We start from the raw sequence: 13,254 nt of genomic DNA on the forward strand, positions 1-13,254 counted from the left end.
CGCTAACTTACTTACGCTAACAGTAACATGCTGTATCTCTCCATTCTTTTTGAATGTAAATACTCCTATGCACTTTATGTTGACGTGATCAATAATGCTTGATTAAAACGTGCATTGTTTCTCTCAGACAAAGTGCAAAAAAATAAAAAATAAATGTTAGTTCCATTCCCAGTGTCACAGTGCCCTCTACTGGTCAAGCTAAGATAGTTTTGTCTCAAGGTATGTTGACGTATTACGACTTGTGCATAACTTACAAATAACGTGTGTGAACGGGTGTCAACGATGGCATAACTTATTGCCCGCGGATGCGGGACGTATGAATCATACGTTGACATATGACGAAAAGTTTTATGCAGGCACAACATTTTTGGACGACTGAGATGTATGCCAGCGTGTTTCCGCGTGCTGTTAACATATACAAAACTTACCCATAACTTATTCGAAGTACGCCAGCACATTGGCCAAATTTTTCATACGTTGGCGTAAGCTGGCTAAATCGTCAAGGTGTGACAGGGCCTTTCCAAACAACGCTAAACTCTTCACACAGTAACTTAACACTCAAAAGGTATACCGAACAAATATACAAACGTGTAACAATATGAGTTTTAAAAAAAACATTTAAAGGTTTGCCCATAATGCATTTTGTTTGAGAAAAGCATTTCATTGTAGGAAAAGCAGCATAGAAAATGGATGGATGCCGCTGCAATGCTGCCTCTGTCTACCAAAGGCAGCCAGAGAGCTCGGAGCCCAGATCCCAGAGGGAGGCTCAATGAATGGTTGCTCAGATACAATGCATTATGGGAAAACTTTTTTTAATTTTAAACTTGGTACATATTTACCGTATTTTCACAAACATAAGGTGCACTTAAAAGTCTTAAATTTTCTACAAAATGTACGGGGCGCCTTATAATGCGAAGCGCCTTATGTGGGCACCGAGTTCCAAAATCTGTTAATTAAATAAACTAATCCATGGTTCGCAAGTGGAGGAAGCAGGAAAACGAGCTTCGCCAAGTCAAGAAGACGAAGCTGAGTTTCCGCGGAAACAAGGCGAGGTGGCCCAAGTTGGAACACCAACTCGAGCAATGGATTAATGATCAAAGAATAGCCGGGAGAAACGTCTCTACAGTCACCATTCGACTGAGGGCAGTAAGGCTTGCAGAAGAAATGAAAATTGAACATTTTCAAGGAAGTCCGTCTTGGTGCTTTCGTTTTATATGAAACGGTCCGGGCAAGGACTACTGTGGATGAGGTCAATCAAAAGGGCTGGATGGACGAGGAGCCCATCTCACAGCCGCTGTGAAAAACCAAGTGCAGCAAATAAACTTGGAGCTTGCCATGATTCCGGGAGGAATTTTTTGGGCGGGGGTCTACCACTTGACTTTTTAGTTCCGTAACCCTCTGGATCTACCTCCACCAGTGTTCAAATAGAGACAGCTTTTTGGCCTTTGCCATCAAGAGATCATGACCGTGTGAAAACCTGACAGAAAATGACACCGAATCCACATTTTTGCCAAATTTTGGCTTTTAAGTGCTGTGGTCTTACACTTTTGATCAGGTGATGAAAAGCCTTTTTCAGTTTAATGGTTGTTTGCAATAAATTTGCTTACTCAAAAATATTTTTGCATCACTCCTATTTCTTTTTTTAGAATTTTTTCTCAGAACCTCCTTAAGATCCGAAAAGTGCAAAATGTAAATTCTTGGAATTTTTCAACTGATCTTAAAATTTAGATCAGGAGAATACTGTATATGTAGCATAATGAAGCCTTTACAAATGACTCACAGTGCAGTGTGTACATGTCGGTTAACTAATGTTCCAAACAAGAAATTGCTCAAGATGGTTTAGGATGGCCACTAAGATTTCTTATCAGTCACGTCAATTCCACTAGCCACTGCTGAAATATAACAGGTCAGAAGCGGTGACTGATAGGAGCCGCCCTGCAGGAGTATTTCATGAATACGGATTGGGAAATCTTCACGACCACTCCCTACCAGGAGAACCACACAGACACTGATGAATACGTTGACATGGTTAGTTGCTAGTTGCATAGACCAGCAGTTTCACATGTCTTTCCAATAAGTGTGTTATATTCACTATTAGAGGTGCACCGGCTCAGGCTCCCACTGTATCTTTGTGACAGTCAAAACAAACGTTATCGCAGCATCAAGACAGCTCGTTGCCTGTTTCATCCCACAGGTTATAAAGCTGCTGCACGATTTTCGAATGGTATTAGTCCTCTACAAGCCTTCCAATTTAATGGCATCTGTGTCAAATGCATACCTGTCAACCCTCTCCTTTTCCCTGGGAAACTATCGTTCTTTGCCCATCTTTCCCGGCACCCTCCCGTTTTACTACTTTCCCATATTTTTCCTGTATTTTAACTATGGCTGTCAAAGTTAACACGTTAACGGAAGTTTCCTTTAACGGCACTATTTTTTTTTGACGTGCGCTCGTCCTGGTTGACCTACAGCACACACCATCGTTTGAGGAAGTAGCGATGACTATGCAGTCACAAGTGGGAACAAATATCAAGCAGAAGAAGAGTATTTTGATTGGTAAATCTGGCTTCAACGCCCTTGCAGATGGTTCTCGCAACAAGACCAAAGTTATTTGTATCTGTCGGTGTGGTTTGAATTGTCACGGACGACATCGACTTGCCAGAGAGAACCGAGCTGTGAGAAGGTACTGAAGCACTGCCGGTATTTGTTTATCGTCATTTATGCAGTGGTATCTTGGCATACGAGTGTCCCAACTCACGAGTGTTTTTTTTTTTTGGATGTGAGTCGTCTCTCGACTGATTTTTCAATGAACTGCGAGCTAAAATTTGGGTACGAGCTGCTAGTTAACGGCAGGCGTAGCCGGAGACAGCTTTTTGGGGGCTTATGTCAATGTGACCATGGCTGAAGAGCTAGCAGTGGTAGAATTAGCAGCGCACTAGCTAGTCACCTGGAAAGATAGTAAAATACACGTACCTTATAGTGATCTAATTGATCTTATTTATTACGTATTGTGTAAAAATAAGACAGGAACAACATCAAATTAAAAGCCCGAAATGAGCCTGGACTTTCAATGTTATTGTTTTTCAGAGAGGTTGTGTACTGAACAAATATGCACATTAGCACTCAATAAATCAACCATATCTTAGCTGTATGCATTCCCACATAGTATCACCATTTGGGACCAAAGATGAGGCGGAAGAAAAAGGGGAAAAATACCAGATTTATTTCTTTGAGTGTTTTCTCCTTTTTCTTTGCGGAAGAATAAGTCACAAATGAGATCTGTTTATTTGTAGGGCTGCGCATTACATATGCACAAAAAAAACAACATCTGACAATTAGTCGACTATGGACAAAATCTAACGAAACAGAGTCGACTATAAAAATCCTTAGTCAAAGACAGCCCTAGTTCCTATAGTGAGCAAGCAAAGATAGTCTGGGGTGAGCAGAAAACGCCACAAAATGTGCTCCTGAAAATCAGATCTCTGGGAGGATGGGAGGCTCCAACTGGGTTATGTTCTCTGAGGGTAGGCTCTCTATGCCACACTCTGAACCCCCCTCCCGCGCTTTACTTAATATGTCAACCGGTTCCACAGAAAAGATACGTTAATGTTGCAGTACCTTGATATTTTTGTCTTTAACTAACCGAATGTGATTATGTAGTAAGCACCTATTGCATTACTGTATTGGTGAATTTCATGTTTATTTAGTGAATGTAGCTTCATTCCGCAGCATTAGTATTGGTATTATTGGTATTAGCATGCCTGCAAGACAACTGTGATTTTATCAGAAACAGCGTCCATCCATCCATCTTCTATACCGCTTCTCCTCTTTAGGGTCGCAGGGGCATTCTGGAGCCTATTGGCGACAGGCGGGGTACACCCTGGACTGGTCGCCAGCCAATCGCAGGGCACATATAGACAAACAACCATTCACACTCACATTCATACCTATGGACAATTTAGAGTCACCAATTAACCTAACACGCATATTTTTGGAATGTGGGAGGAAGCCGGAGCACCTGGAGAAAACCCACGAACGCACGGGGAGAATTGCCCAAGGGAGAATCGAAGCCACGTCTTCCCGATCTCCAGACTACTGTGTTGGCCAACATGCTAACCACTAGGCCAAAATAATTCAGGTGAGATGTTTCATGAGATTAGGCTGAGGACTGAGCTTGTGACTTGCAATTATCTACCAAAAGCTAGGGGGTAGTGTTTTCCTGAGAGTGAGCAACCACCACTCTTGTTGAGAAGTTTCCTGTGTAGCAGAAGTGAACAATGGCGAATGAAGCAACATCTACATTGTTGATACACATGCAGCAACAACAAACACAACACTGTTGTTTTTGATGCCATTTTTCATGAGCTGAACTGCTGCTGAGCTGAAAGTGCATTTCATTGACGGCGTCTTGAATGCACACAGACATTGTGATGAGATCCTGACGCCCATTGTTATGTCATTCATGCACAACCATAATCTCATTTTGTAGCATGATAATGCACAACCCCATGTTCAAGGATTTCTACACAATTCCTAGAAACTGAAAACACCCCAGTTCTTGCATGGCCAGCATACTTACCAGTAGGGTTGGGCATCGTTTGAGTTTGAGCGATTCCGGTTGGTTCCGATTCCGGTTCATCGATTCTCGATTCCGATTCTTTTCACAGGTAGGGTCATAAAAGTTTGCATGGTTTAAATGAGGGCGCTAACCAAAGCTCCTGGAAGAAATCTCCATGATTTTTAAAAAATTATATGAACTTTTTATGAAATGTTTTACTATGAATTTCTCACAGGGCTATTTTAACCAGTATGTAAATATCAAACCATTGAACTTGAACATAAATGTTTAGATGTCCCTTTACATGGGAGTACATGTTCACAAATTTTTGATTTTTCAAAACCTCATGAAAAAACAACGATACATATCCTGTTTGTGTTAGAGAGTGTTTATAATGCAGGATAGCCGAAGTGCTGCCCACACTGGTGTATGAATGTGAATGAATATTTGGTGGTGGTCGGAGAGGCCGTAGGCGCGAATTGGCAGCCACGTTTCGTTAAGACTACCCTAGGGCAGCTGTGGCTACAGATGTATTTTACCACCACCAGTGTGTGACTGAGAAGTGAATGAATAATGGGTTCACTTCATTGTGAAGCGCTTTGGGTGCCTTGAAAAGCGCTATGAAAATCTAGTCATTATTATTATTATTATTATTATTATTATTATTACTAACCATGTTCCTACTAACCTGCGTGAAAACAAGTAAGGTGAATGGAGTAACACTTAACGCAGTCTGGTCAACTTCCTGGCTAAAGCTAGCATTAACGCCAGGTCATTTGTCTATGAAAATGTACACAGTCTTACGTTAGCTGGATGTTTGAGTTGGCCACCGTATTTGCAGTATAAAGTATAATTTGTTTGCTGCTTCAATGTAGGCATAAGATCGCAGTAATTTATTGTTTTACTTACTTGAATGGTTGGAAGAAGTCCGACGTAGTGCGTCAAAAACAGGGCACTCTGTACAACGTGAACCTGTTAGTGATGCACCCTCCTTTGCATGATACGACGGCGCTGCAAATGTTGCACGGCGCCAGCCGTTCATTTTTTTGCTGAATTTCAAACAAATTTTCAAGCGCGGTCTACACTGTCCATGATTGAAATGGAGGAACAGAAACGCTTCCTTCCTCTTCTTCTTCGTTGGTGTTTGAGGGTTCTTCGCCATTGCTGTTATGTGGCCATCTTGGCCGCTCGGCGGGCTGCTCAATTACTCAACATAGGGCTTGAAATTTTGAAAAATGAACAATTCCGGGAGAATCTGAGTCCCGGTTCCCATCGATGCCCAACCCACTCACCAGACATATCACCCATGACTGGTTTTCTGGACACCCCCAGCTTTGAGAGAGATGGGCCTTTTGTGGACATATACAAAGTTTTAGATCTTTTCAGTTCAGCTCTGAAAAAATGAGAGCAAAAACAAAGGTGTTTCATTTGTATTTTTGAGTGTGCATAATAACATGCCACATTTCAATGTCAGTAACGGTAACATGTTGTAACATTTGAAATAGTAATAAATTACAATACCCATTATTGGAAAACAATGACAGCTTAAGTAACACTGCTATTTTTAACACTGTTACTCCAAACACTGTTAATGAGCTTGTGGAATGCAGGCCACTTTGAATTCTTGTCCCCCATTCTGCCATGACACATGCTTTATTATCTGGGCTACGTAAACAAGTCCATTATCATCCTATACCAAAGCCTAATAAGGAATGGTGGTTGTGGTCTGTTTAGATACCACTCACTGCTTCACAACGGCTGGCATGACAGTCAATTAAAACCTAATAGCTTCCTCAACATGATTTGGACAGTTAAACTGGGGGAACGTGATCAGTGGATCATGACAAGCACAATACTAAACACTAACACACACACACACACGCACACATACTGTATATATACATACATACACACACACACATTTGTAACGTATGTTCTCACAGATCTTACTGTCTAAAGGGCAGCACTTCTTTTGCGATGACTTTCTGTGAACGTACACAATTTTTTGCGGTTCCATTTGTATTTACTTTGCTGATCACACGTCTCAGTAAGTGCTGACTGTCTGGATGAAGGTTCTGCATCTTGATGCCTAGTTTTTTCCCCATATACTGTAGGAAAACTGGGTCGGGTGAATGTTTGAGGCGGGAAAGTTCATTTTGTTGCCTTTTATGTTGCTACCACTTATATAAATTCCTCCCCAAGGAGGTGTCCGGGAGGCATCCTGACCAGATGCCTGAGACACCTCATCTGGCTCTCTCAATGCAATGAGTTTCTCCCGGATGACAGTGCTTCTTACCTTATCTCTAAGGGAGAGCCCAGCCACCCTACCGAGAAAACTCATTTTGGCCGCTTGTACCCGCTTTCGGTCACTACCCATAGCTCATGGCCATAGGTAAGGGTAGGAACGTAGATCGACCGGGAAATTGAGAGCTTTGCCTTTTGGCTACGCTCCCTCTTCACCACAAAGGGCCGATGCAGCGTCTGCATCGCTGCACCAATTCACCTGTCGATCTTGCATTCCATCCTTCCCTCACAAGACCCTGAGATACTTAAACTCCTCCACTTTGGGCAGGATCTCATCCCCAGCCACTTCACGCTCAGCTGTGAACCGATCCAGTGATAGTTGAAGGTCATGACTCGATGAAGCGAGCTGGACCGCATCATCATCCTGCAGCCACCAAACCCGAACCCCTCAACGCCCTGGCTGCGCCTACAAATTCTCTCCATGAAAGTAATGAACAGAATCGGTGACAAAGGGCAGCCCTGCCGGAGACCAACCCTCACTGGAAATGGGTCCGACTTATTGCCAGCAATGTGAACCAAACTCTACACCGGTCATACAAGTAACGTACAGCCTGAATTAGGTGGTCCGTTACCCCATACTGTATTCCCGGAGTACTCCCCACAGAATTCCTTGAGGAACATGATCAAATGCTCTCTCCAAGTCCACAAAATGCATGTAAATGGTTGGGCAAACTCCCATGCACACTCAAGGATCCTGCTGAGAGTGTAGAGCTGGTCCACAGTTCCACGACCAGGACGAAAACCACACTGATCCTCCGGAATCTGAGATTCAACATACGCCGAATGCTCCTCTCCAGAACTCCTGAATAGACATTACCAGGAAGGCTGGGATGTGTGATCCCACGATAGTTGTAACACACCCTCCAGTCCCCCTTCTTAAAAAGCAGGACCACGACCCCGGTCTGCCCATCTAGAGGCACTGCCCTCAATATCCATGTGATGCTGCAGAGTAGTGTCAACCAAGACACGCTCACAGCATCCAGGGCCTTAAAGAACTCCAGGTGGATCTCATCCACCGAGAAGCTTTTTGACAACCTCTGCAATCTCAGCCCCACTTATTATTTTTTCCGTGGCGCAGCCTGGTAGTTTTTGGTTGTACTTTCCCCTTTCCGTGTTTTGTACCTTTAACCCTTGAGGACACCCTTTTTTTTGTTTTTGGAGTGACTCTTCTCTGCATTCTGGGGTCCTGCATTACGGCCTTAACCGTTCATGACAAATATACGGCATTATAATGCGAGTACATCGTATCAAAAGCAACTGTAATTTCTCAAGGGTAATTAACATAGTAACTGGAATTTCAGGAGCATTTAAATACAATAAATTAAACAACATAATAAATTAAACCAAAAAAAAGACCAAAAAAAACAATTATCATAAAAGGGACTCAGTCTCTCCCTTTTATCAAAAATTGCACTTAAATAAGATCACAATAAATCTGATTTTGAATCAGTGTCACTTTTGACAAAAAAAAAAACTCACATTGTGTGTCAATGCAGACGTCAGTTCCTTTGCATATACATTTGTTTATATATATATATATATATAATTTTTTTTTGTTTATATATATGTATATATATATATATATATATATATATAAATCTTAAGACCAGTTGAAAAATTGCTAGAATTTGCATTTTGCACGTTTGGATGTTAATGAGGTTTTAAGTAGAGCTACAATATGCAAAAACAAGAAGGGGGAGCGAGACAAAAAACACTTTGAAAAAGTAATTTATTGAAAACAACAATTAAACTGAAATAGGCTGTTTATCGGCTGATCAAAGGTTTAAGACCATCGCTCATAAAATAACAAACCAGAACAAAAAATGTTCTCAGTAGGACTCAGTAATGAGTAGCTCTATCGTTCTTGTTAATCACTTCAAAAATTGGTTTGGGCATGCTTGATGCGAGTGTTTCCAGGAGGCTGGTGGGAACATTGCTCCAAGTGGTGAAGATGGCTTCACGAAAGGCATCAACTGTCTGGAACTGATGGCCATTTTTATAAACTTCCCTTGCCATCCATCCCCAAATGTTCTCTATGGGATTTAAAAGAGGGGAACATGCAGGATGGTCCAAAAGAGTGATGTTATTCTCCCTGAAGAAGTCCTTGGTCAAGCGAGCACTGTGAACTGCAGCGTTGTCCTGTTGAAAAACCCAGCTGTTACCACACAGACGAGGGCCCTCAGTCATGAAAGATGCCCGCTGCAACATCTGCACTTAAGCACCGCCGTTTGACGACCCTGCACCACCTGAAGCTCCAGTGTTCCACTGAATGAAAAAGCACCACAGGTCATGATGGACCCCCCTCCACTGTGCTGGGTAGAAAACATCTCAGGTGGGATCTCCTTGTCATGCCAGTAACGTTGGAAGCCATCTGGACTGTCAAGGTTACATTTTTTTCTCATTAGAGAATAAAACTTTTTTCCACCTTTCAATGTCCCACGTTTGATGCTCCCTGGCAAAGTCTAAACGGGCAGTTTTGTGGCGTTGAAGGAGACGAAGTCTTTGAATTCCTTTTTTGTTTTTTAAACCCTTTTCCCGCAGATGCCGTCTGATGGTTATTGCGCTGCAGTCGGCACCAGTAAGGGCCTTAATTTGTGTCTTGATGGACAGCCAATTGGATCCTCCGGCTCAGCGCAGGTGTGATTTTTTTGGGTCTACCACTTGACTTTTTGTTCCATAATGCTCAGGATCTTTCCAAAAATGTAGAATGACTGATTTACTGCACCCAACCTCAGCAGCAATGGCACGCTGCGAGCGGCCTTGCTTATGCAGCTCCACAATCCGACCACGTTGAAAAAGAGAAAGCTTCTTAGCTTTAGCCATCAGGAGGGCATGACAGTGTGAATGCCTGACAGAAAATTAACATTTTGAGCAGATTTTGGCTTTTATAGCTGTGGTGTTAAACTTTTGATCAGCTGATAAACAGCCTATTTCAGTTTAATTGTTGTTTTCAAAAAATTACTTTTTCAAAGTACTTTTTGTCTCACTCCCCATTCTTGTTTTTGCATATTGTAGCTCTACTTAAAACCTCATTAAGATCCAAATGTGCAAAATGCTAATTCTAGCAATTTTATATATATATATATATATATATATATATATATATATAATTGCTACATGGTCAATGTTACATATAACATTTTATAATAATATATATATTAGTTAATAGTTATTTTTCCCCCTCTAAAATGTGCATGACAACATAATCCATGGCATTTTGCCCATGTCATGCTCTATGGACTATATTATGTAACCCTTAACAGTTCAAACACTACAAAGTATTATGCAAGTACAATATCTTGCACTAAATGTGTCAATATGGTATGGATGGTATAAATGGATTTAATTCCAAGGTAAGCGCAATTAAGCAGTTGGGCAATTAAAATAGGATAAACTCACCTTCAGGCATGGCAATGATACCCAGACCCCCATGATTAGAAGAGGTTGTTATTTATTCATGTTGAACCATAATGAAAAGTAACATTAGACATTAGAAGGCCCATTAGGCTTATTTTCCTCTCCTGCACAATTATTTGCCTTGAATCATTATATGTGATTGTTTTTTTATACCATTGTGCATCAATAAATAAATAAGGATCAAGATTTGGGGCCTGGGTACATAAACTGATAAGATATGATGCGATTCAGGTTATTTGACTAAAGGTCATTAAAATTAATCTCAGTGTTGGTCAGATCAGAAGCACTCCATCCTATCACTCATTACTTTTATTGATAAAGGCTTAATGAGGTGAAAGTGCGGTGAGTATAACCCTGCGGGCATCACATCGGTCCTTAAAAATAAGCAATGCGCAGTGAGCGTAATATTCTGTTTATCAGTCTCACAGAGGAAATGGAGTTCAATGGCCAAAGCTTATTTGTGCGCGTTTGCAGCAAGGCTACTGCACAAAGATAAAAATAAGATAAGGCAGAAATGGAGAACGCATACGATGAATAAGCTGAGCATTAATACTATTAAGGAAACACAGTGACCACTCATTGTCATGACAATAAATGTATTACATATTTGCATTTTTAACGTAAAAATTGCAATCCTCTTTTCTGGCTTCGTGCGTAAATACACAATATAGAGATTTACCTGTAAGTGGAGCTGCGTGTTCCTCGTTAAGTCTTTCACGTTCAGCGTTGATTGAAAAAATTAAGCCAATTTTCCCGCGTGACCATGACGCTCTGTGAAGCGGCTCGACTTTAATATCAGTTTGAGTGGAAAATCACTAGCTTCTCCATGCAACAACGTCTTAAAGCGACAGTCTACATCAGCGCACCTGACTGACTGTCTCAGGACGGAGGACCCCCCCCCCTCCCCAAAAAAACAAAATCGCATTGTGGAAACTGGCGTTTTGTGTTGTTGTCACGGACTGGCGTGCAAGTGTAGAATTGCCGTGATTTTTTTTTTTTTTTTACACGTACGCCTGTGCAAGCTTCCTGTAGGCATGTCATAGATAAGGGAATTGTAAAGAAGATGCTCGAAATTAATAGAAACAGAAAATGCATGTATTCTTATTAGTATTTGTATTTTTCAATATATTTATAATATTTATTTATGTCTGATTTTTTGTCTCTATTTTGTTTTTGGCAACCCAAACATTTCACGTAATCAATGATGCAACTACTATTTGAAACATACGGTAATGGTTAGCATGTTGGCCACACAGTCTGGGCATCTCTGTGTGGATTTTGCATGTTCTGCCCGTGCATACGTGGGTTTTCTCCTGGTACTCCAGTTTCCTTCCACATTCTAAAAATACGCAGGGTTAAGTTAATTGGAGAGTCGAAATAGCCCATAGGTGTGAATGTGAGTTTGAATGGTTGTTTGTCTATATGTGCCCTGTGATTGGCTGGCGACCAGTACAGGTGTACCCTGCGTACAGTTGGGGTACGCTCCAGCATACCACCGCGACCCTAGTGACGACAAGCGGCATAGAAAATGAATGGATGGATGGATGGATGGATGGATGGATGGATGTGGTAATGGTTTCATTCCTTTTGAACATGCATACAAGTTACAATGGAATACATCACATATTGCAATTCAAAGTTCCACATGTCCAAAAAGGAGTAGGAAGAAGCAAAGCTAACTTAAACTAACTTAAACTTAATATATGTTCTCCTTGCTTGCAAAAAATGGTGTAAATTAAAAGTGAGCATTCTTTTAAAATGTTGTATTCTTAACTTTACCAAATCTCATATAAATTTCACAATATAATTTAAGTATGAAATCAAAGCGCACTAGCTCATGCAGCCAAACTGAAAATACACACTGTAGTAGACATTGTTCAGTGTGTGTGTGCACTAATCTGAAGCATCATCCATGCAAAACAGATGGTAGCACTCTGTGTGTGTGTGTGTGTGTGTGTGTGCATGCGTATGTGTGTATGATGCAAACACGGGATGCAAAAACAACATGTAGGAATCGGATGTAGAAGATAATATGTCACAGGTAGAAAAGGACGGGAAAAGAAAAGTGCAATCAGGTGAAAATGATACGTGACACATGAAGGATCATAGTGATCAACAGTGGTGGTGATGGTGAGGTTAATATCAAACATAGATGTTTAAAAATCGCTTGGATTGCTGTTTAACCTCTCAGTGAAGACATGATGACCGACAAAAACATTTCATGAACAAGTCTGTTAAATATTTGTTTCTTTATGGACGCTGCATGACTTGCTTAATCCCCAAATCATCTTCAAGGCCAATGTCTTACATCAGCTGCACAGGGAAACATAAGAAAAGAGCAAAGTCATTCAGTGTCTAAGACATTCAGTGATGGTGTTACCCTGCCAAGAAGAAAAGCTCTGTAAATGCTTTCTAAATCCCAAAGTCAAGGAAACTGGAAAAAAGCAAAGGGTGGACTCTCATTATTTGGCGACAAAAACAATCCATGAATGTAAAGTAGCTTAAAGAGACATGGGGGAGGAAAACACTCCCCATAGCAGGAAGTGTCACGTTAACACTAACATCCAATACTGTAGTGTTTTATAGGTACCATTCAGCATCACTGGAGTACCCATAATGCATTTACACATTTTTCTTCTATTTGCACTGAAGAGGCTGCTGGTCTGTCTTGTGTTAGAGGTCGGTCTAAGGTCAGAGCGGTCACATGGTGACGCTGTAATCCTTGCTCACATACAGACGCTGTTTGTTTCTCCAGAGCTGCCAATGTTCTCTGCATACTGGCAACATTAGGACTAAGCCCAGGTGGAGTTTATCTGTCTCACAACATACAAACTAAGACGGATAAATGGAAAAGCACATTAGGAGACGTTTCTTGAAAGCATGACCCGTGATTGAAACACTGATTATTATCACAGCGGCATTGTTCCACAATAAGGGTCGCATGCTGTCAAAGCTTACTAGTACAGTATGACCGCTGC

General features: G+C 41.3%; 1 protein-coding gene across 1 annotated transcript in view; it reads right to left on the reverse strand.

The window, feature by feature from the left end:
* The window catches only part of LOC129180600 (sodium- and chloride-dependent taurine transporter-like), a 32,089-nt gene extending 20,965 nt beyond the window's left edge, over positions 1-11,124 (reverse strand). Inside the window, exon 1 of the mRNA XM_054775135.1 lies at positions 10,956-11,124. The gene's annotated coding sequence lies outside the window, so the exon portion shown is untranslated. The remainder of the gene's footprint in view (positions 1-10,955) is intronic.
* Positions 11,125-13,254: the final 2,130 nt, after the last annotated feature.

This window comes from Dunckerocampus dactyliophorus, chromosome 1 (assembly GCF_027744805.1).
Source record: "Dunckerocampus dactyliophorus isolate RoL2022-P2 chromosome 1, RoL_Ddac_1.1, whole genome shotgun sequence".
NCBI classification, from domain to species: Eukaryota; Metazoa; Chordata; class Actinopteri; order Syngnathiformes; family Syngnathidae; genus Dunckerocampus; species Dunckerocampus dactyliophorus.